This window comes from Prunus avium, chromosome 7 (assembly GCF_965620075.1).
Source record: "Prunus avium chromosome 7, drPruAviu1.hap1.1, whole genome shotgun sequence".
Classification (NCBI taxonomy): Eukaryota; Viridiplantae; Streptophyta; class Magnoliopsida; order Rosales; family Rosaceae; genus Prunus; species Prunus avium.
Window position 1 is genome coordinate 10,754,348 of NC_142290.1, and position 21,683 is coordinate 10,776,030.

The window sequence follows — 21,683 nt, forward strand, 5'->3', positions numbered from 1 at the left end:
AGTGGTTGGTGTATTCCATACTTCTTCCGAATGGATTTCACTCAAAACTCACCAAATGACTCCTCCCACCATATTATGATGTTGCCCAAGTTTTGGGCTCGATCCGAAATCAATAGGTGTGAGAAATAGGACAATTCAAGTTCAACGGTAGTTCGTTCCTAATTGGAGTGGTTGGTGTATTCCATACTTCTAGCGATTGGATTTCACTCAAAACTCACCAAATGACTCCTCCCACCATGTTATGATGTTGCCCAAGTTTTGGGCTCGATCCGGAATCAATAGGTGTTCCAAATTGGACAATTCAAGTTCAACGGCAGTTCGTTCCTAATTGGAGTGGTTGGTGTATTCCATACTTCTAGCGATTGGATTTAACTCAAAACTAACCAAATGACTCCTCCCACCATATTTTGATGTTGCCCAAGTTTGGGGCTCGATCCGAAATCAATAGGTGTGAGAAATTGGACAATTCAAGTTCAACGGCAGATCGTTCCTAATTGGAGTGGTTGGTGTATTTTATACTTCTAGCGATTGGATTTCACTCAAAACTCACCAATTGACTCCTCCTACCATATTTTGATGTTGCCCAAGTTTTGGGCTCGATCCGAAATCAATAGGTTTGAGAAATTGGACAATTCAAATTCAACGGAAGTTCGTTCCGAATTGGAGTGGTTGGTTTATTCCATACTTCTTGCGATTGGATTTCACTCAAAATTCTCCAAATGACTCCTCCCAGCATATTATGATGGTGCCCAAGTTTGGGACTTGATCCGAAATAAATAGGTGTGAGAAATTGGACAATTCAAGTTCAACGGCAGTTCGTTCCTAATTGGAGTGGTTGGTGTGTTCCATACTTCTAGCGATTGGATTTCACTCAAAACTAACCAAATGACTCCTCCCACCATATTATGACGTTGCCCAAGTTTTGGGCACGATCCGAAATCAATAGGTGTTCCAAATTGGATAATTCAAGTTCAACGGCAGTTCGTTCCTAATTGGAGTGGTCGGTGTATTCCATACTTCTAGCGATTGGATTTCACTCAAAACTCACCAAACGACTCCTCCCACCATATTATGATGTTGCCCAGGTTTTGTGCTCGATCCGAAATCAATAGGTGTGATAAATTGGACAATTCAGGTTCAACGGCAGTTCGTTCCTAATTGGAGTGGTTAGTGTATTCCATACTTCTAGCGATTTGATTTCACTCAAAACTCACCGAATGACTCCTCCCTCCGTATTATGATGTTGCCCAAGTTTTGGGCTCGATCCGAAATCAATAGGTGTTCCAAATTGGACAATTCAAGTTCAACGGCAGTTCGTTCCTAATTGGAGTGGTTGGTGTTTTCCATACTTCTAGCGATTGGATTTCACTCAAAACCCACGAAATGACTCCTCCCACCATATTATGTTGTTGCCCAAGTTTTGGGCTCGATCCGAAATCAAAAGTTGTTCCAAATTGGACAATTCAAGTTCAACGGCAGTTCGTTCCTAATTGGAGTGGTTGGTGTTTTCCATACTTCTAGCGATTGGATTTCACTCAAAACCCACCACATGACCCCTCCCACCATATTATGATGTTGCCCAAGTTTCGGGCTCGATCCGAAATCAATAGGTGTTCCAAATTGGACAATTTAAGTTCAACGGCATTTCGTTCCTAACTGGAGTGGTTGGTGTATTCCATACTTCTTGCGATTGGATTTCACTCAAAACTCACCAAATGACTCCTCCCACCATATTATGATGTTGCCCAAGTTTTGGGCTCTATCCGAAATCAATAGGTGTTCCAAATGGGACAATTCAAGTTCAACGGCAGTTCGTTCCTAATTGGAGTGGTTGGTGTATTCCATACTTCTAGCGATTGGATTTCACTCAAAACTCACCAAATGACTCCTCCCACCATGTTATGATGTTGCCCAAGTTTTGGGCTCGATCCGAAATCAATAGGTGTTCCAAATTGGACAATTCAAGTTCAACGGAAGTTCGTTCGTAATTGGAGTGGTTGGTGTATTCCATACTTCTTGCGATTGGATTTCACTCAAAACTCTCCAAATGACTCCTCCCACCATATTATGATGTTGCCCAAGTTTTGGGCTCGATCCGAAATCAATAGGTGTTCCAAATTGGACAATTCAATTTCAACGGCAGTTCGTTCCTAATTGGAGTGGTTGGTGTATTCCATACTTCTAGCGATTGGATTTCACTCAAAACTAACCAAATGACTCCTCCCACCATATTATGATGTTGCCCAAGTTTTGGGCTCGATCCGAAATCCATAGGTGTTCGAAATAGGACAATTCAAGTTCAACGGCAGTTCGTTCCTAATTGGAGTGGTTGGTGTATTCCATACTTCTAGCGATTGGATTTCACTCAAAACTCACAAAATGACTCCTCCCACCATATTTTGATGTTGCCCAAGTTTTGGGCTCGATCCGAAATCAATAGGTGTTCCTAATTGGACAATTCAAGTTCAACAGCAGTTCGTTCCTAATTGGAGTGGTTGGTGTATTCCATACTTCTAGCGATTGGATTTCACTCAAAACTAACCAAACGACTCCTTCCACCACATTATGATGTTGCCCAAGTTTTGGGCTCGATACGAAATCAATAGGTGTTCAAAATTGGACAATTCAAGTTCAACGGCAGTTCGTTCCTAATTGGGGTGGTTGGGGTATTCCATACTTCTACCGATTGGATTTCACTCGAAACTAACCAAATGACTCCTCCCACCATATTATGATGTTGCCCAAGTTTTGGGCTCGATCCGAAATCAATAGGTGTGAGAAATTGGACAATTCAAGTTCAACGGCAGTTCGTTCCTAATTGGAGTGGTTGGTGTGTTCCATACTTCTAGAGATTGGATTTCACTCAAAACTCACCAATTGACTCCTCCCACCATATTATGATGTTGCCCAAGTTTTGGGCTCGATCCGAAATCAATAGGTGTTCCAAATTGGACAATTCAAGTTCAACGGCAGTTCGTTCCTAACTGGAGTGGTTGGTAAATTCCATACTTCTAGCGATTGGATTTCACTCAATACTCACCAAATGACTCCTCCCACCATATTATGATGTTGCCCAAGTTTTGGGCTCGATCCGAAGTCAACAGGTGTTCCGAATTGGACAATTCAAGTTCAACGGCAGTTCGTTCCTAACTGGAGTGGTTGGTGTATTCCACACTTCTAGCGAATGGATTTCACTCAGAACTCACCAATTGACTCCTCCCACCATATTATGATGTTGCCCAAGTTTTGGGCTCGATCCGAAATCAATAGGTGTGAGAAATTGGACAATTCAAATTCAACGGAAGTTCGTTCCTAATTGGGGTGGTTGGGGTATTCCATACTTCTAGCGATTGGATTTCACTCGAAACTAACCAAATGACTCCTCCCACCATATTATGATGTTGCCCAACTTTTGGGCTCGATCCGAAATCAATAGGTGTGAGAAATTGGACAATTCAAGTTCAACGGCAGTTCGTTCCTAATTGGAGTGGTTGGTTTATTCCATACTTCTTGCGATTGGGTTTCACTCAAAACTCACCAATTGACTCCTCCCACCATATTATGATGTTGCCCAAGTTTTGGGCTCGATCCGAAATCAATATGTGTTCCAAATTGGACAATTCAAGTTCAACGGCAGTTCGTTCCTAACTGGAGTGGTTTGTGTATTCCATACTTCTTGCGATTGGATTCCACTCAAAACTCACCAAATGACTCCTCCCACCATATTATGACGTTGCCCAAGTTTCGGGCTCGATCCGAAATCAATAGGTGTTCCAAATTGGACAATTCAAGTTCAACGGCCGTTCGTTCCTAACTGGAGTGGTTGGTGTATTCCATACTTCTTGCGATTGGATTTCACTCACAACTCACCAAATGACTCCTCCCACCATATTATGATGTTGCCCAAGTTTTGGGCTCGATACGAAATCAAAAGGTGTTCCAAATTGGACAATTCAAGTTCAACGGCAGTTCTTTCCTACTTGGGGTGGTTTGTGTATTCCATAATTCTAGCAATTGGAATTCACTCAAAACTAACCAAATGACTCCTCCCGCCATATTATAATGTAGCCCAAATTGGTGTGAGAAATTGGACAATTCAAGTTCAACGTCAGTTCGTTCCAAATTGGAGTGGTTGGTGTATTCCATACTTCTAGCGATTGGATTTCACTCAAAACTCACAAAATGACTCCTCCCACTATATTATGATGTTGTACAGGTTTTGGGCTCGATCCGAAATCAATAGGTGTGAGAAATTGGACAATTCAAGTTCAACGGCAGTTCATTCCTAATTGGGGTGGTTGGTGTATTCCATACTCCTAGCGATTGGATTTCATCCAAAACTCACCAAATGATTCCTCCCACCATATTATGCTGTTGCCAAAGTTTTGGGGTCAATCTGAAATCAATAGGCGTTCCAAATTGGACAATTCAAGTTCAACGGCAGTTCCTTCCTAATTGGAGTGGTTGGTGTATTCCACACTTCTAGCGATTTGATTTCACTCAAAACTCACCAATTGACTCCTCCCACCACATTATGATGTTGCCCAAGTTTTGGCCTCGATCCGAAATCAATAGGTGTGACAAATTGGACAATTCAAGTTCAACGGAAGTTCGTTCCTAATTGGAGTGGTTGGTTTATTCCATACTTCTAGCGATTGGATTTCACTCAAAACTCACCCAATGACTCCTCCCACCATATTATGATGTTGCCCAAGTTTGGGGCTCGATCCGAAATCAATAGGTGTGAGAAATTGGACCATTCAAGTTCAACGGCAGTTCGTTCCTAATTGGAGTGGTTCCATACTTCTAGCGATTGGATTTCACTCAAACCTCACCAATTGACTCCACCCACCATATTATGATGTTGCCCAAGTTTTGGGCTCGATCCGAAATCAATAGGTTTGAGAAATTGGACAATTCAAATTCAACGGAAGTTCGTTCCTAATCGGAGTGGTTGGTGTATTCCATACTTCTTGCGATTGGATTTCACTCAAAATTCACCAAATGACTCCTCCCACCATATTATGATGTTGCCCAAGTTTGGGGCTTGATCCGAAATCAACTGGTGTGAGAAATTGGACAATTCAAGTTCAACGGCAGTTCGTTCCTAATTGGAGTGGTTAGTGTATTCCATACTTCTAGCGATTGGATTTCACTCAAAACCCACAAAATGACTCCTCCCACCATATTATGATGTTGTACAGGTTTTGGGCTCGATCCGAAATCAATAGGTGTGAGAAATTGGACAGTTCAAGTTCAACGGCAGTTCATTCCTAATTGGAGTGGTTGGTGTATTCCATACTTCTAGCGATTGGATTTCACTCAAAATTCACCAAATGACTCCTCCCACCATATTATGATGTTGCCCAAGTTTTGGGCTCGATACGAAATCAATAGTTGTTCCAAATTGGACAATTCAAGTTTCACGGCAGTTCGTCCCTAATTGGAGTGGTTGGTGTATTCCATACTTCTAGAGATCCTCCCACCGTATTATGATGTTGCCCAAGTTTTGGGCTCGATCCGAAATCAATAGGTCTTCCAAATTGGACAATTAGAGTTCAACGGCAGTTAGTTCCTAATTGGAGTGGTTGGTGTATTCCATACTTCTAGCGATTTGTTTTCACTCAAAACTAACCAAATGACTCCCCCCACCATATTATGATGTTGCCCAAGTTTTGGGCTCGATCCGAAATCAATAGGTGTTCCAAAGTGGACAATTCAAGTTTCACGGCAGTTCGTCCCTAATTGGAGTGGTTGGTGTATTCCATACTTCTAGAGATTGGATTTCAATCAAAACTCACCAATTGACTCCTCCCACCATATTAGGATGTTGCCCAAGTTTTGGGCTCGATCCGAAATCAATAGGTGTGAGAAATTGGACAATTCAAGTTCAACGGCAGTTCGTTCCTAATTGGAGTGGTTGCTGTATTCCATACTTCTATGGATTTGATTTCACTCAAAACTCACCAAATGACTCCTCCCACCATATTATGAAGTTGCCCAAGTTTTGGGCTCGATCCGAAATCAATAGGTGTTAGAAATTGGACAATTCAAGTTCAACGGTAGTTCGTTCCTAATGGGAGTGGTTGGTGTATTCCATACTTCTAGCGATTGGATTTCACTCAAAACTCACCAAATGACTCCTCCCACCATATTATGATGTTGCCCAAGTTTGGGGTTCGATCCGAAATCAATAAGTGTTAGAAATTGGACAATTCAAGTTCAACGGCAGTTCGTTCCTAAGGGGAGAGGTTGGTGTATTCCATACTTCTAGGGATTGGATTTCACTCAAAACACACCAAATGACTCCTCCCACCATATTATGATGTTGCCCAAGTTTTGGGCTTGATCCGAATTCAATAGGTGTGAGAAATTGGACAATTAAATTTCAACGGCAGTTCGTTCCTAATTGGAGTGGTTGGTGTATTCCATACTTCTAGCGATTGGATTTCACTCAAAACTCACCAATTGACTCCTCCCACCATATTATGATGGTACCCAAGTTTTGGGCTCGATCCGAAATCAATAGGTGTTCCAAATGGGACAATTCAAGTTCAACGGCAGTTCGTTCCTAATTGCAGTGGTTGGTGTATTCCATACTTCAAGCAATTGGATTTCACTCAAAACTCACCAAATGACTCCTCCCACCAAATTATGATGTTGCCCAAGTTTTGGGCTCGATCCGAAATCAATAGGTGTTCCAAATTGGACAATTCAAGTTCAACGGCAGTTCGTTCCTAATTGGAGTGGTTGGTGTATTCTATACTTCTAGGGATTGGATTTCACTCAAAACTCACCAAATGACTCCTGCCACCATATTATGAGGTTGCCCAAGTTTTGGGCTCGATCCGAAATCAATAGGTCTTTCAAATTTGACAATTAGAGTTCAACGGCAGTTCGTTCCTAATTGGAGTGGTTGGTGTATTCCATACTTCAAGCGACTGGATTTCACTGAAAACTCACCAAATGACTCCTCCCACCATATTATGATGTTGCCCAAGTTTTGGGCTCGATCCGAAATCAATAGGTGTTCCAAATTGGACAATTCAAGTTCAACGGCAGTTCGTTCCTAATTGGAGTGGTTGGTGTATTCCATACTTCTAGCGACTGGATTTTTCTCAAAACTCACCAAATAACTCCTCCAACCACATTATGATGTTGCCCAAGTTTTGGGCTCGATCCATAATCAATAGGTGTTCCAAATTGGACAATTCAAGTTCAACTGCAGTTCGTTCCTAATTGGAGTGGTTGGTGTATTCCACACTTCTAGCGATTGGATTTCACTCAAAACTCACCAAATGACTCCTCCCACCATATTATGATGTTGCCCAAATTTTGGGCTCGATCCGAAATCAATAGGTGTGAGAAATTGGACAATTCAAGTTCAACGGCAGTTCGTTCCTAATTGGAGTGGTTGGTATATTCCATAGTTCTAGCGATTGGATTTCACTCAAAACTCACAAAATGACTCCTCCCACCATATCATGATGTTGCCCAAGTTTTTGGCTCGATCCGAAATTAATAGGTGTTCCAAATTGGACAATTCAAGTTCAACGGCAGTTCATTCCTAACTGGAGTGGTTGGTGTATTCCATACTTCTAGCGACTGGATTTCTCTCAAAACTCACCAAATGACTCCTCCCACCATATTATGATGTTGCCCAAGTTTTGGGCTCGATACGAAATCAATAGGTGTTCGAAATTATACAATTCAAGTTCAACGACAGTTCGTTCCTAATTGGGGGGGTTGGTGTATTCCATACTTCTAGCGATTGGATTTCACTCAAAACAAACCAAATGACTCCTCCCACCACATTATGATGTTCCCCAAGTTTTGGGCTCGATCCGAAATCAATAGGTGTGAGAAATTGGACAATTCAAGTTCAACGGCAGTTCGTTCCTAATTGGAGTGGTTGGTGTATTCCATACTTCTAGCGACTGGATTTCACTCAAAACTCACCAAATGACTCCTCCCACCATATTATGATGTTGCCCAAGTTTTGGGCTCGATCCGAAATCAATAGGTGTGAGAAATAGGACAATTCAAGTTCAACGGCAGTTCGTTCCTAATTGGAGTGGTTGGTGTATTCCATACTTCTAGCGATTGGATTTCACTCAAAACACACCAAATGACTCCTCCCACCATATTATGATGTTGCCCCAGTTTTGGGCACGATCCGAAATCAATAGGTGTTCCAAATTGGACAATTCAAGTTCAACGGCAGTTCGTTCCTAATTGGAGTGGTTGGTGTATTCCATACTTCTAGCGATTGGATTTCACTCAAAACTCACCAAATGACTCCTCCCACCATATTATGATATTGCCCAAGTTTTGGGCTCGATCCGAAATCAATAGGTGTTCCAAATTGGACAATTCAAGTTCAACGGCAGTTCGTTCCAAATTGGAGTGGTTGGTGTATTCCACACTTCTAGCGATTGGATTTCACTCAAAACTCACCAAATGACTCCTCCCACCATATTATGATGTTGCCCAAATTTTGGGCTCGATCCGAAATCAATAGGTGTGAGAAATTGGACAATTCAAGTTCAACGGCAGTTCGTTCCTAATTGGAGTGGTTGGTATATTCCATAGTTCTAGCGATTGGATTTCACTCAAAACTCACAAAATGACTCCTCCCACCATATCATGATGTTGCCCAAGTTTTTGGCTTGATCCGAAATTAATAGGTGTTCCAAATTGGACAATTCAAGTTCAACGGCAGTTCATTCCTAACTGGAGTGGTTGGTGTATTCCATACTTCTAGCGACTGGATTTCTCTCAAAACTCACCAAATGACTCCTCCCACCATATTATGATGTTGCCCAAGTTTTGGGCTCGATACGAAATCAATAGGTGTTCCAAATTATACAATTCAAGTTCAACGGCAGTTCGTTCCTAATTGGGGGGGTTGGTGTATTCCATACTTCTAGCGATTGGATTTCACTCAAAACAAACCAAATGACTCCTCCCACCACATTATGATGTTCCCCAAGTTTTGGGCTCGATCCGAAATCAATAGGTGTGAGAAATTGGACAATTCAAGTTCAACGGCAGTTCGTTCCTAATTGGAGTGGTTGGTGTATTCCATACTTCTAGCGACTGGATTTCACTCAAAACTCACCAAATGACTCCTCCCACCATATTATGATGTTGCCCAAGTTTTGGGCTCGATCCGAAATCAATAGGTGTGAGAAATAGGACAATTCAAGTTCAACGGCAGTTCGTTCCTAATTGGAGTGGTTGGTGTATTCCATACTTCTAGCGATTGGATTTCACTCAAAACACACCAAATGACTCCTCCCACCATATTATGATGTTGCCCAAGTTTTGGGCACGATCCGAAATCAATAGGTGTTCCAAATTGGACAATTCAAGCTCAACGGCAGTTCGTTCCTAATTGGAGTGGTTGGTGTATTCCATACTTCTAGCGATTGGATTTCACTCAAAACTCACCAAATGACTCCTCCCACCATATTATGATATTGCCCAAGTTTTGGGCTCGATCCGAAATCAATAGGTGTTCCAAATTGGACAATTCAAGTTCAACGGCAGTTCGTTCCAAATTGGAGTGGTTGGTGTATTCCACACTTCTAGCGATTGGATTTCACTCAAAACTCACCAAATGACTCCTCCCACCATATTATGATGTTGCCCAAGTTTTGGGCACGATCCGAAATCAATAGGTGTTCCAAATTGGACAATTCAAGTTCAACGGCAGTTCGTTCCTAATTGGAGTGGTTGGTGTATTCCATACTTCTAGCGATTGGATTTCACTCAAAACTCACCAAATGACTCCTCCCACCATATTATGATATTGCCCAAGTTTTGGGCTCGACCCGAAATCAATAGGTGTTCCAAATTGGATAATTCAAGTTCAACGGCAGTTCGTTCCTAATTGGAGTGGTTGGTGTATTCCATACTTCTAGCGATTCGATTTCACTCAAAACTCCCCAAATGACTCCTCCCACCATATTATGATGTTGCACAAGTTTGGGGTTCGATCCAAAATCAATAGGTGTAAGAAATTGGACAATTGAAGTTCAACGGCAGTTCGTTCCTAATTGGAGTGGTTGGTGTATTCCATACTTCTAGCGATTGGATTTCACCCAAAACTCACCAAATGATTCCTCCCACCATATTATGATGTTGCCCAAGTTTGGGGCTCGATACGAAATCAATAGGTGTTCCAAATTGGACAATTCAAGTTCAACGGCAGATCGTTCCTAATTGGAGTGGTTGGTGTATTCCATACTTCTAGCGATTGGATTTCACTCAAATCTCACCAAATGACTCCTCCCACCATATTATGATATTGCCCAAGTTTTGGGCTCGATCCGAAATCAATAGGTGTTCCAAACTGGACAATTCAAGTTCAACGGCAGTACGTTCCAAATTGGAGTGGTTGGTGTATTCCATACTTCTAGCGATTGGATTTCACTCAAAACTCACCAAATGACTCCTCCCACCATTTTATGATGTTGCACAAGTTTGGGGTTCGATCCGAAATCAATAGGTGTGAGAAATTAGACAATTCAAGTTGAACGGCAGTTCGTTCCAAATGGGCGTGGTTGGTGTATTCCATACTTCTAGCGATTGGATTTCACTCAAAACTCACCAAATGACTCCTCCCACCATATTATGATATTGCCCAAGTTTTGGGCTCGATCTGAAATCAATAGGTGTTCCAAATTGGACAATTCAAGTTCAACGGCAGTTCGTTCCTAATTGGAGTGGTTGGTGTATTCCACACTTCTAGCAATTGGATTTCACTCAAAAATCACCAAATGACTCCTCCCACCATATTATGATGTTGCCCAAGTTTTGGGCTGGATCCGAAATCAATACGTGTGAGAAATTGGACAGTTCAAGTTCAACGACAGTTCGTTCCTAATTGGAGTGGTTGGTGTATTCCACACTTCTAGCGATTGGATTTCACTCAAAACTCACCAAATGACTCCTCCCACCATATTATGATGTTGCCCAAGTTTGGGGCTTGATCCGAAATCAATAGGTGTTCCAAATTGGACAATTCAAGTTCAACGGCAGTTCGTTCCTAATTGGAGTGGTTGGTGTATTCCATACTTCTAGCGATTGGATTTCACTCAAAACACACCAAATGACTCCTCCCACCATATTATGATGTTGCCCAAGTTTTGGGCACGATCCGAAATCAATAGGTGTTCCAAATTGGACAATTCAAGCTCAACGGCAGTTCGTTCCTAATTGGAGTGGTTGGTGTATTCCATACTTCTAGCGATTGGATTTCACTCAAAACTCACCAAATGACTCCTCCCACCATATTATGATATTGCCCAAGTTTTGGGCTCGATCCGAAATCAATAGGTGTTCCAAATTGGACAATTCAAGTTCAACGGCAGTTCGTTCCAAATTGGAGTGGTTGGTGTATTCCACACTTCTAGCGATTGGATTTCACTCAAAACTCACCAAATGACTCCTCCCACCATATTATGATGTTGCCCAAGTTTTGGGCACGATCCGAAATCAATAGGTGTTCCAAATTGGACAATTCAAGTTCAACGGCAGTTCGTTCCTAATTGGAGTGGTTGGTGTATTCCATACTTCTAGCGATTGGATTTCACTCAAAACTCACCAAATGACTCCTCCCACCATATTATGATATTGCCCAAGTTTTGGGCTCGACCCGAAATCAATAGGTGTTCCAAATTGGATAATTCAAGTTCAACGGCAGTTCGTTCCTAATTGGAGTGGTTGGTGTATTCCATACTTCTAGCGATTCGATTTCACTCAAAACTCCCCAAATGACTCCTCCCACCATATTATGATGTTGCACAAGTTTGGGGTTCGATCCAAAATCAATAGGTGTAAGAAATTGGACAATTGAAGTTCAACGGCAGTTCGTTCCTAATTGGAGTGGTTGGTGTATTCCATACTTCTAGCGATTGGATTTCACCCAAAACTCACCAAATGATTCCTCCCACCATATTATGATGTTGCCCAAGTTTGGGGCTCGATACGAAATCAATAGGTGTTCCAAATTGGACAATTCAAGTTCAACGGCAGATCGTTCCTAATTGGAGTGGTTGGTGTATTCCATACTTCTAGCGATTGGATTTCACTCAAATCTCACCAAATGACTCCTCCCACCATATTATGATATTGCCCAAGTTTTGGGCTCGATCCGAAATCAATAGGTGTTCCAAACTGGACAATTCAAGTTCAACGGCAGTACGTTCCAAATTGGAGTGGTTGGTGTATTCCATACTTCTAGCGATTGGATTTCACTCAAAACTCACCAAATGACTCCTCCCACCATTTTATGATGTTGCACAAGTTTGGGGTTCGATCCGAAATCAATAGGTGTGAGAAATTAGACAATTCAAGTTGAACGGCAGTTCGTTCCAAATGGGCGTGGTTGGTGTATTCCATACTTCTAGCGATTGGATTTCACTCAAAACTCACCAAATGACTCCTCCCACCATATTATGATATTGCCCAAGTTTTGGGCTCGATCTGAAATCAATAGGTGTTCCAAATTGGACAATTCAAGTTCAACGGCAGTTCGTTCCTAATTGGAGTGGTTGGTGTATTCCACACTTCTAGCAATTGGATTTCACTCAAAAATCACCAAATGACTCCTCCCACCATATTATGATGTTGCCCAAGTTTTGGGCTGGATCCGAAATCAATACGTGTGAGAAATTGGACAGTTCAAGTTCAACGACAGTTCGTTCCTAATTGGAGTGGTTGGTGTATTCCACACTTCTAGCGATTGGATTTCACTCAAAACTCACCAAATGACTCCTCCCACCATATTATGATGTTGCCCAAGTTTGGGGCTTGATCCGAAATCAATAGGTGTTCCAAATTGGACAATTAAAGTTCAACGGCAGTTCATTCCTAATTGGAGTGGTTGGTGTATTCCATACTTCTAGCGATTGGATTTCACTCAACTCTCACCAAATGACTCCTTCCACCATATTATGATGTTGCCCAAGTTTTGGGCTCGATCCGAAATCAATAGGTGTGAGAAATTGGACAACTCAAGTTCAACGGCAGTTCGTTCCGAATTGGAGTGGTTGGTGTATTCCATACTTCTAGCGAATGGATTTCACCCAAAAGTCACCAAATGACTCCTCCCACCATATTATGATGTTGCCCACGTTTGGGGCTCGATCCGAAATCAATAGGTGTGAGAAATTGGACAATTCAAGTTCAACGGCAGTTCGTTCCTCATTGGAGTGGTTGGTGTATTCCATACTTCTAGCGATTGGATTTCACTCAAAACTCACCAAAGGACTCCTCCCACCGTATTATGATGTTGCCCAAGTTTCGGGCTCGATCCGAAATCAATAGGCGTGAGAAGTTGGACAATTCAAGTTCAACGGCAGATCGTTCCTAATTGGAGTGGTTGGTGTATTCCACACTTCTAGCGACTGGATTTCACTCAAAACTCACCAAATGACTCCTCCCACCATATTATGATATTGCCCAAGTTTTGGGCTCGATCCGAAATCAATAGGTGTTCCAAATTGGACAATTCAAGTTCAACGGCAGTTCGTTCCTTATTGGAGTGGTTGCTGTTTTACGATCGATCCGAAATCAATAGGTGTTCCAAATTTGACAATTCAAGTTCAACGGCAGTTCGTTCCTAATTGGAGTGGTTGGTCTATTCCATACTTCTAGCGATTGGATTTCACTCAAAACTCACCAAATGACTCCTCCCACCATATTATGATGTTGCCCAAGGTTTGGGCTCGATCCAAAATCAATAGGTGTGAGAAAGTGGACAATTCATGTTTAACGGCAGTTCGTTCCTAATTGGAGTGGTTGGTGTAATCCACACTTCTAGCGATTGGATTTCACTCAAAACTAACCAAATGACTCCTCCCACCATATTATGATGTTGCCCAAGTTTTGGGCTCGATCCGAAAACAATAGGCGTGAGAAATTGGACAATTCAAGTTCAACGGCAGTTCATTCCTAATTGGAATGGTTGGTGTATTCCACACTTCTAGCGATTGGATTTCACTCAAAACTCACCAAATGACTCCTCCCACCATATTATGATGTTGCCCAAGTTTTGGGCTCGATCCGAAATCAATAGGTGTGAGAAATTGGACAATTCAAATTCAACGGCAGTTCGTTCGTAATTGGAGTGGTTGGTGTATTCCATACTTCTAGCGATTGGATTTCACTCAAAACTCCTCCCAGCTTATTATGACTTTGCCCATGTTTTGGAGTCGATCTGAAATCAATAGGTGTTCCAAATTGGACAATCCAAGTTCAACGGCAGTTCGTTCCTAATTGGAGTGGTTGGTGTATTCCATACTTCTAGCGATTGGATTTCACTCAAAACTCCCCAAATGACTCCTCCCACCATATTATGATGTTGCCCAAGTTTGGGGCTCGATCCGAAATCAATACGTGTGAGAAATTGGACAATTCAAGTTCAACGGCAGTTCGTTCCTAATCGTAGTGGTTGGTGTATTCCATACTTCTAGCGATTGGATTTCACTCAAAACTCACCAAATGACTCCTTCCACCATATTATGACGTTGCCCTAGTTTGGGGCTCGATCCGAAATCTATAGGTGTGAGAAATTGGAGAATTCAAGTTCAACGGCAGTTCGTTCCAAATTGGTGCGGTGGGTGTATTCCACACTTCCAGCGATTGGATTTCACTCAAAACTCACCAAATGACTCCTCCCACCATATTATGATGTTGCCCAAGTTTTGGGCTCGATCCAAAATCAATAGGTGTGAGAAATTGGACAATTCATGTTTAACGGCAGTTCGTTCCTAATTGGAGTGGTTTGTGTAATCCACACTTCTAGCGATTGGATTTCACTCAAAACTAACCAAATGACTACTCCCACCATATTATGATGTTGCCCGAGTTTTGGGCTCGATCCGAAAACAATAGGCGTGAGAAATTGGACAATTCAAGTTCAACGGCAGTTCGATCCTAATTGGAATGGTTGGTGTATTCCACACTTCTAGCGATTGGATTTCACTCAAAACTCACCAAATGACTCCTCCCACCATATTATGATGTTGCCCAAGTTTTGGGCTCGATCCGAAATCAGAAGGTGTTACAAAGTCGACAATTCAAGTTGAACGGCAGTTCGTTCCTAAATGGAGTGGTTGGTGTATTCCATACTTTTAGCGATTGGATTTCACTCAAAACTAACCAAATGACTACTCCCACCATATTATGATGTTAACCAAGTTTTGGGGTCGATCCAAAATCAATAGGTGTGAGAAATTGGACAATTCAAGTTCAACGGCAGTTCGTTCCTAATTGGAGTTGTTGGTGTATTCCATACTTCTAGGGACTGGATTTCACTCAAAACTCACCAAATGACTCCTCCCACCATCTTATGATGTTGCCCAAGTTTTGGGCTCGATCCGAAATCAATAGGTGTTCCAAATTGGACAATTCAAGTTCAACGGCAGTTCGTTCCTAATTGGAGTGGTTGGTGTATTCCACACTTCTAGCGATTGGATTTCACTCAAAACTCACCAAATGACTCCTCCCACCATATTATGATGTTGCCCAAGTTTTGGGCTCGATCCGAAATCAATAGGTGTTACAAAGTCGACAATTCAAGTTGAACGGCAGTTCGTTCCTAAATGGAGTGGTTGGTGTATTCCATACTTTTAGCGATTGGATTTCACTCAAAACTAACCAAATGACTACTCCCACCATATTATGATGTTAACCAAGTTTTGGGGTCGATCCAAAATCAATAGGTGTGAGAAATTGGACAATTCAAGTTCAACGGCAGTTCGTTCCTAATTGGAGTTGTTGGTGTATTCCTTACTTCTAGCGATTGGATTTCACTCAAACCTAACCAAATGACTACTCCCACCATATTATGATGTTAACCAAGTTTTGGGGTCGATCCAAAATCAATAGGTGTGAGAAATTGGACAATACAAGTTCAACGGCAGTTCATTCCTAATTGGAGTGGTCGGTGTATTCCATACTTCTAGCGATTGGATTTCCCTCAAAACTCACCAAATGAAACCTCCCACCATATTATGATGTTGCCCAAGTTTGGGGCTCGACCCGAAATCGATAGGTGTGAGAAATTGGACAATTCAAGTTCAACGGCAGTTCGTTCCTAGTTGGAGTGATTGGTGTATTCCATACTTCTAGCGATTGGATTTCACTCAAAACTCACCAAATGACTCCTCCCACCATATTATGATGTTGCCCAAGTTTTGGGCTCGATCCAAAATCAATAGGTGTTAGAAATTGGACAAATCAAGTTCAACGGCAGTTCGTTCCTAATTGGAGTGGTTGGTGTATTCCACACTTCTAGCGATTGGATTTCACTCAAAACTCACCAAATGACTCCTCCCACCATATTATGATGTTGCCCAAGTTTTGGGCTCGATCCGAAATCAATAGGTGTTCGAAATTGGACAATCCAAGTTCAACGGCAGTTCGTTCCTAATTGGAGTGGTTGGTGTTTTCCATACTTCTAGCGATTGGATTTCACTCAAAACTCACCAAATGACTCCTCCCACCATATTATGATGTTGCCCAAGTTTGGGGCTCGATCCGAAATCAATAGGTGTTCCAAATTGGACAATTAAAGTTCAACGGCAGTTCATTCCTAATTGGAGTGGTTGGTGTATTCCATACTTCTGGCGATTGGATTTCACTCAAAACAAACCAAATGACTACTCCCACCATATTATGATGTTGCCCAACTTTTGCGCTCGATCCGAAATCAATAGGTGTGAGAAATTGGACAATTCAAGTTCAACGGCAGTTCGTTCCTAATTGGAGTGGTTGGCGTATTCCATACTTCTTGCGATTGGATTTCACTCAAAACTCACCAAATGACTCCTCCCACCAAATTATGATGTTGCCCAAGTTTGGGGCTCGATCCGAAATCAATAGGTGTGAGAAATTGGACAATTCAAGTTCAACGGCAGTTCGTTCCTAGTTGGAGTGGTTGGTGTATTCCATACTTCTAGCGATTGGATTTCACTCAAAACTCACTAAATGACTCCTCCCACCATATTATGATGTTGCCCAAGTTTGGGGCTTGATCCGAAATGAATATGTGTGAGAAATTGGACAATTCAAGTTCAACGGCAGTTCGTTCCTAATTGGAGTGGTTGGTGTATTCCATACTTCTAGCGATTGGATTTCACTCAAAACTCACTAAATGACTCCTCCCACCATCTTATGATGTTGCCCAAGTTTGGGGCTCGATCCGAAATCAATAGGTGTTCCAAATTGGACAATTCAAGCTCAACGGCAGTTCGTTCCTAATTGGAGTGGTTGGTGTATTCCATACTTCTAGCAATTGGATTTCACTCAAAACTCACCAAATGACTCCTCCCACCATATTATGATGTTGCCCAAGTTTTGGGCTCGATCCGAAATCAATAGGTGTGAGAAATTGGACAATTCAAGTTCAACGGCAGTTCGTTCCTAATTGGAGTGGTTGGTGTATTCCATACTTCTAGCGATTGGATTTCACTCAAAACTCCTCCCACCTTATTATGATGTTGCCCATGTTTTGGGCTCTATCTGAAATCAATAGGTGTGGGAAATTGGACAATACAAGTTCAACGGCAGTTCGTTCCTAATTGGAGTGGTTGGTGTATTCCACACTTCTAGCGATTGGATTTCACTCAAAACTCAGTGAATGACTCCTCCCACCATATTATGATGTTGCCCAAGTTTTGCGCTCGATCCGAAATCAATAGGTGTGAGAAATTGGACAATTCAAGTTCAACGGCAGTTCGTTCCTAATTGGAGTGGTTGGTGTATTCCACACTTCTAGTGATTGGATTTCACTCAAAACTCACCAAATGACTCCTCCCACCATATTATGATGTTGCCCAAGTTTTGGGCTCGATCCGAAATCAATAGGTGTGAGAAATTGGACAATTCAAGTTCAACGGCAGTTCGTTCCTAATTGGAGTGGTTGGTGTATTCCATACTTCTAGCGATTGGATTTGACTCAAAACTAACTAAATGACTCCTCCCACCATATTATGATGTTGCCCAAGTTATACGCTCGATCCGAAATCAATAGGTGTGGGAAATTGGACAATTCAAGTCCAACGGCAGTTCGTTCCTAATTGGAGTGGTTGGTGTATTCCACACTTCTAGCGATTGGATTTCACTCAAAACTCACTAAATGACTCCTCCCACCATATTATGATGTTGCCCAACTTTTGCGCTCGATCCGAAATCAATAGGTGTGAGAAAAAGGACAATTCAAGTTCAACGGCAGTTCGTTCCTAATTGGAGTGGTTGGCATATTCCATACTTCTTGCGATTGGATTTCACTGAAAACTCACCAAATGACTCCTCCCACCAAATTATGATGTTGCCCAAGTTTTGGGCTCGATCCGAAATCAATAGGTGTCAGAAATTGGACAATTCAAGTTCAATGGCAGTTCGTTCCTAATTGGAGTGGTCGGTGTATTCCATACTTCTAGCGATTGGATTTCCCTCAAAACTCACCAAATGAATCCTCCCACCATATTATGATGTTGCCCAAGTTTGGGGCTCGATCCGAAATCAATAGGTGTGAGAAATTGGACAATTCAAGTTCAACGGCAGTTCGTTCCTAGTTGGAGTGGTTGGTGTATTCCATACTTCTAGCGATTGGATTTCACTCAAAACTCACCAAATGACTCCTCCCACCATATTATGATGTTGCCCAAGTTTGGGGCTTGATCCGAAATGAATATGTGTGAGAAATTGGACAATTCAAGTTCAACGGCAGTTCGTTCCTAATTGGAGTGGTTGGTGTATTCCATACTTCTAGCGATTGGATTTCACTCAAAACTCACCAAATGACTCCTCCCACCATCTTATGTTGTTGCCCAAGTTTGGGGCTCGATCCGAAATCAATAGGTGTTCCAAATTGGACAATTCAAGCTCAACGGCAGTTCGTTCCTAATTGGAGTGGTTGGTGTATTCCATACTTCTAGCAATTGGATTTCACTCAAAACTCACCAAATGACTCCTCCCACCATATTATGATGTTGCCCAAGTTTTGGGCTCGGTCCGAAATCAATAGGTGTGAGAAATTGGACATTCAAGTTCAACGGCAGTTCGTTCCTAATTGGAGTGGTTGGTGTATTCCATACTTCTAGCGATTGGATTTCACTCAAAACTCCTCCCACCTTATTATGATGTTGCCCATGTTTTGGGCTCTATCTGAAATCAATAGGTGTGGGAAATTGGACAATACAAGTTCAACGGCAGTTCGTTCCTAATTGGAGTGGTTGGTGTATTACACACTTCTAGCGATTGGATTTCACTCAAAACTCAGTGAATGACTCCTCCCACCATATTATGATGTTGCCCAAGTTTTGCGCTCGATCCGAAATCAATAGGTGTGAGAAATTGGACAATTCAAGTTCAACGGCAGTTCGTTCCTAATTGGAGTGGTTGGTGTATTCCATACTTCTAGCGATTGGATTTCACTCAAAACTCACCAAATGACTCCTCCCACCATATTATGATGTTGCCCAAGTTTGGGGCTCGATCCGAAATCAATAGGTGTTCCAAATTGGACAATTAAATTCAACGGCAGTTCGTTCCTAATTGGAGTGGTTGGTGTATTCCACACTTCTAGCGATTGGATTTCACTCAAAACTCACCAAATGCCTCCTCCCACCATATTATGATGTTGCCCTAGTTTTGGGCTCGACCCGAAATCAATAGGTGTCAGAAATTTAACAATTCAAGTTCTACGGCAGTTCGTTCCTAACTGGAGTGGTTGGTGTATTCCACACTTCTAGAGATTGGATTTCACTCAAAACTCACCAAATGACTCCTCCCACCATATTATGCTGATGCCCAAGTTTTGGGCTCGATCCGAAATCAATCGGTGTGAGAAATTGGACAATTCAAGTTCAACGGCAGTTCGTTCCTAATTGGAGTGCTTGGTGTATTCCGTACTTCTAGCGATTGGATTTCACTCAAAACTCACCAATCGACTCCTCCCACCATATTATGATGTTGCCCAAGTTTTGGGCTCGATCCGAAATCAATAGTTTTTCGAAATTGGACAATTCAAGTTCAACGGCAGTTCGTTCCTAATTGGAGTGGTTGGTGTATTCCATACTTCTAGCGATTGGATTTTACTCAAAACTAACCAAATGACACCTCCCACCATATTATGATGTTGCCCAAGTTTTGGGCTCGATCCGAAATCAATAGTTGTTACAAATTCGACAATTCAAATTCAACGGCAGTTTGTTCCTAAATGGAGTGGTTGGTGTATTCCATACTTTTAGCGATTGTATTTCACTCAAAACTAACCAAATGACTACTCCCACGATATTATGATGTTAACCAAGTTTTGGGGTCGATCCAAAATCAATAGGTGTGAGAAATTGGACAATTCAAGTTCAACGGCAGTTCGTTCCTAATTGGAGTGGTTGGTGTATTCCATACTTCTAGCGATTGGATTTCACTCAAAACTCACCAAATGACTCCTCCCACCATATTATGATGTTGCCCAAGTTTGGGGCTCGATCCGAAATCAATAGGTGTTCCAAATTGGACAATTAAAGTTCAACGGCAGTTCATTCCTAATTGGAGTGGTTGGTGTATTCCATACTTCTGGCGATTGGATTTCACTCAAAACAAACCAAATGACTACTCCCACCATATTATGATGTTGCCCAAGTTTTGGGGTCGATCCGAAATCAATAGGTGTGAGAAATTGGACAGTTCAAGTTCAACGACAGTTCGTTCCTAATTGGAGTGGTTGGTGTATTCCACACATCTAGCGATTGGATTTCACTCAAAACTCACCAAATGACTCCTTCCACCATATTATGCTGTTGCCCATGTTTTGGGCTCGATCCGAAATCAATAGGTGTTCCAAATTGGACAATTCAAGTTCAACGGCAGTTCGTTCCTAATTGGAGTGGTTGGTGTATTCCATACTTCTAGCGTTTGGATTTCACTCAAAACTAACCAAATGACTCCTCCCACCATATTATGATGTTGCCCAAGTTTTGGGCTGGATCCGAAATCAATAGGTGTGAGAAATTGGACAGTTCAAGTTCAACGACAGTTCGTTCCTAATTGGAGTGGTTGGTGTATTCCACACATCTAGCGATTGGATTTCACTCAAAACTCACCAAATGCCTCCTCCCACCATATTATGATGTTGCCCAACTTTGGGGCTCGATCCGAAATCAATAGGTGTTCCAAATTGGACAATTCAAGTTCAACGGCAGTTCGTTCCTAATTGGAGTGGTTGGTGTATTGCATACTTCTAGCGATTGGATTTCACTCAAAACTCACCAAATGACTCCTCCCACCATATTATGATGTTGCCCAAGTTTTGGGCTCGATCCGAAATCAATAGGTGTTCCAAATTGGACAATTAAAGTTCAACGGCAGTTCATTCCTAATTGGAGTGGTTGGTGTATTCCATACTTCTGGCGATTGGATTTCACTCAAAACAAACCAAATGACTACTCCCACCATATTATGATGTTGCCCAAGTTTTGGGCTCGATCCGAAATCAATAGGTGTGAGAAATTTAACAATTCAAGTTCAACGGCAGTTCGTTCCTAATTGGAGTGGTTGGTGTATTCCACACTTCTAGCGATTGGATTTCTCTCAAAACTCACCAAATGACTCCTTCCACCATATGATGATGTTGCCCAAGTTTTGGGCTCGATCCGAAATCAATA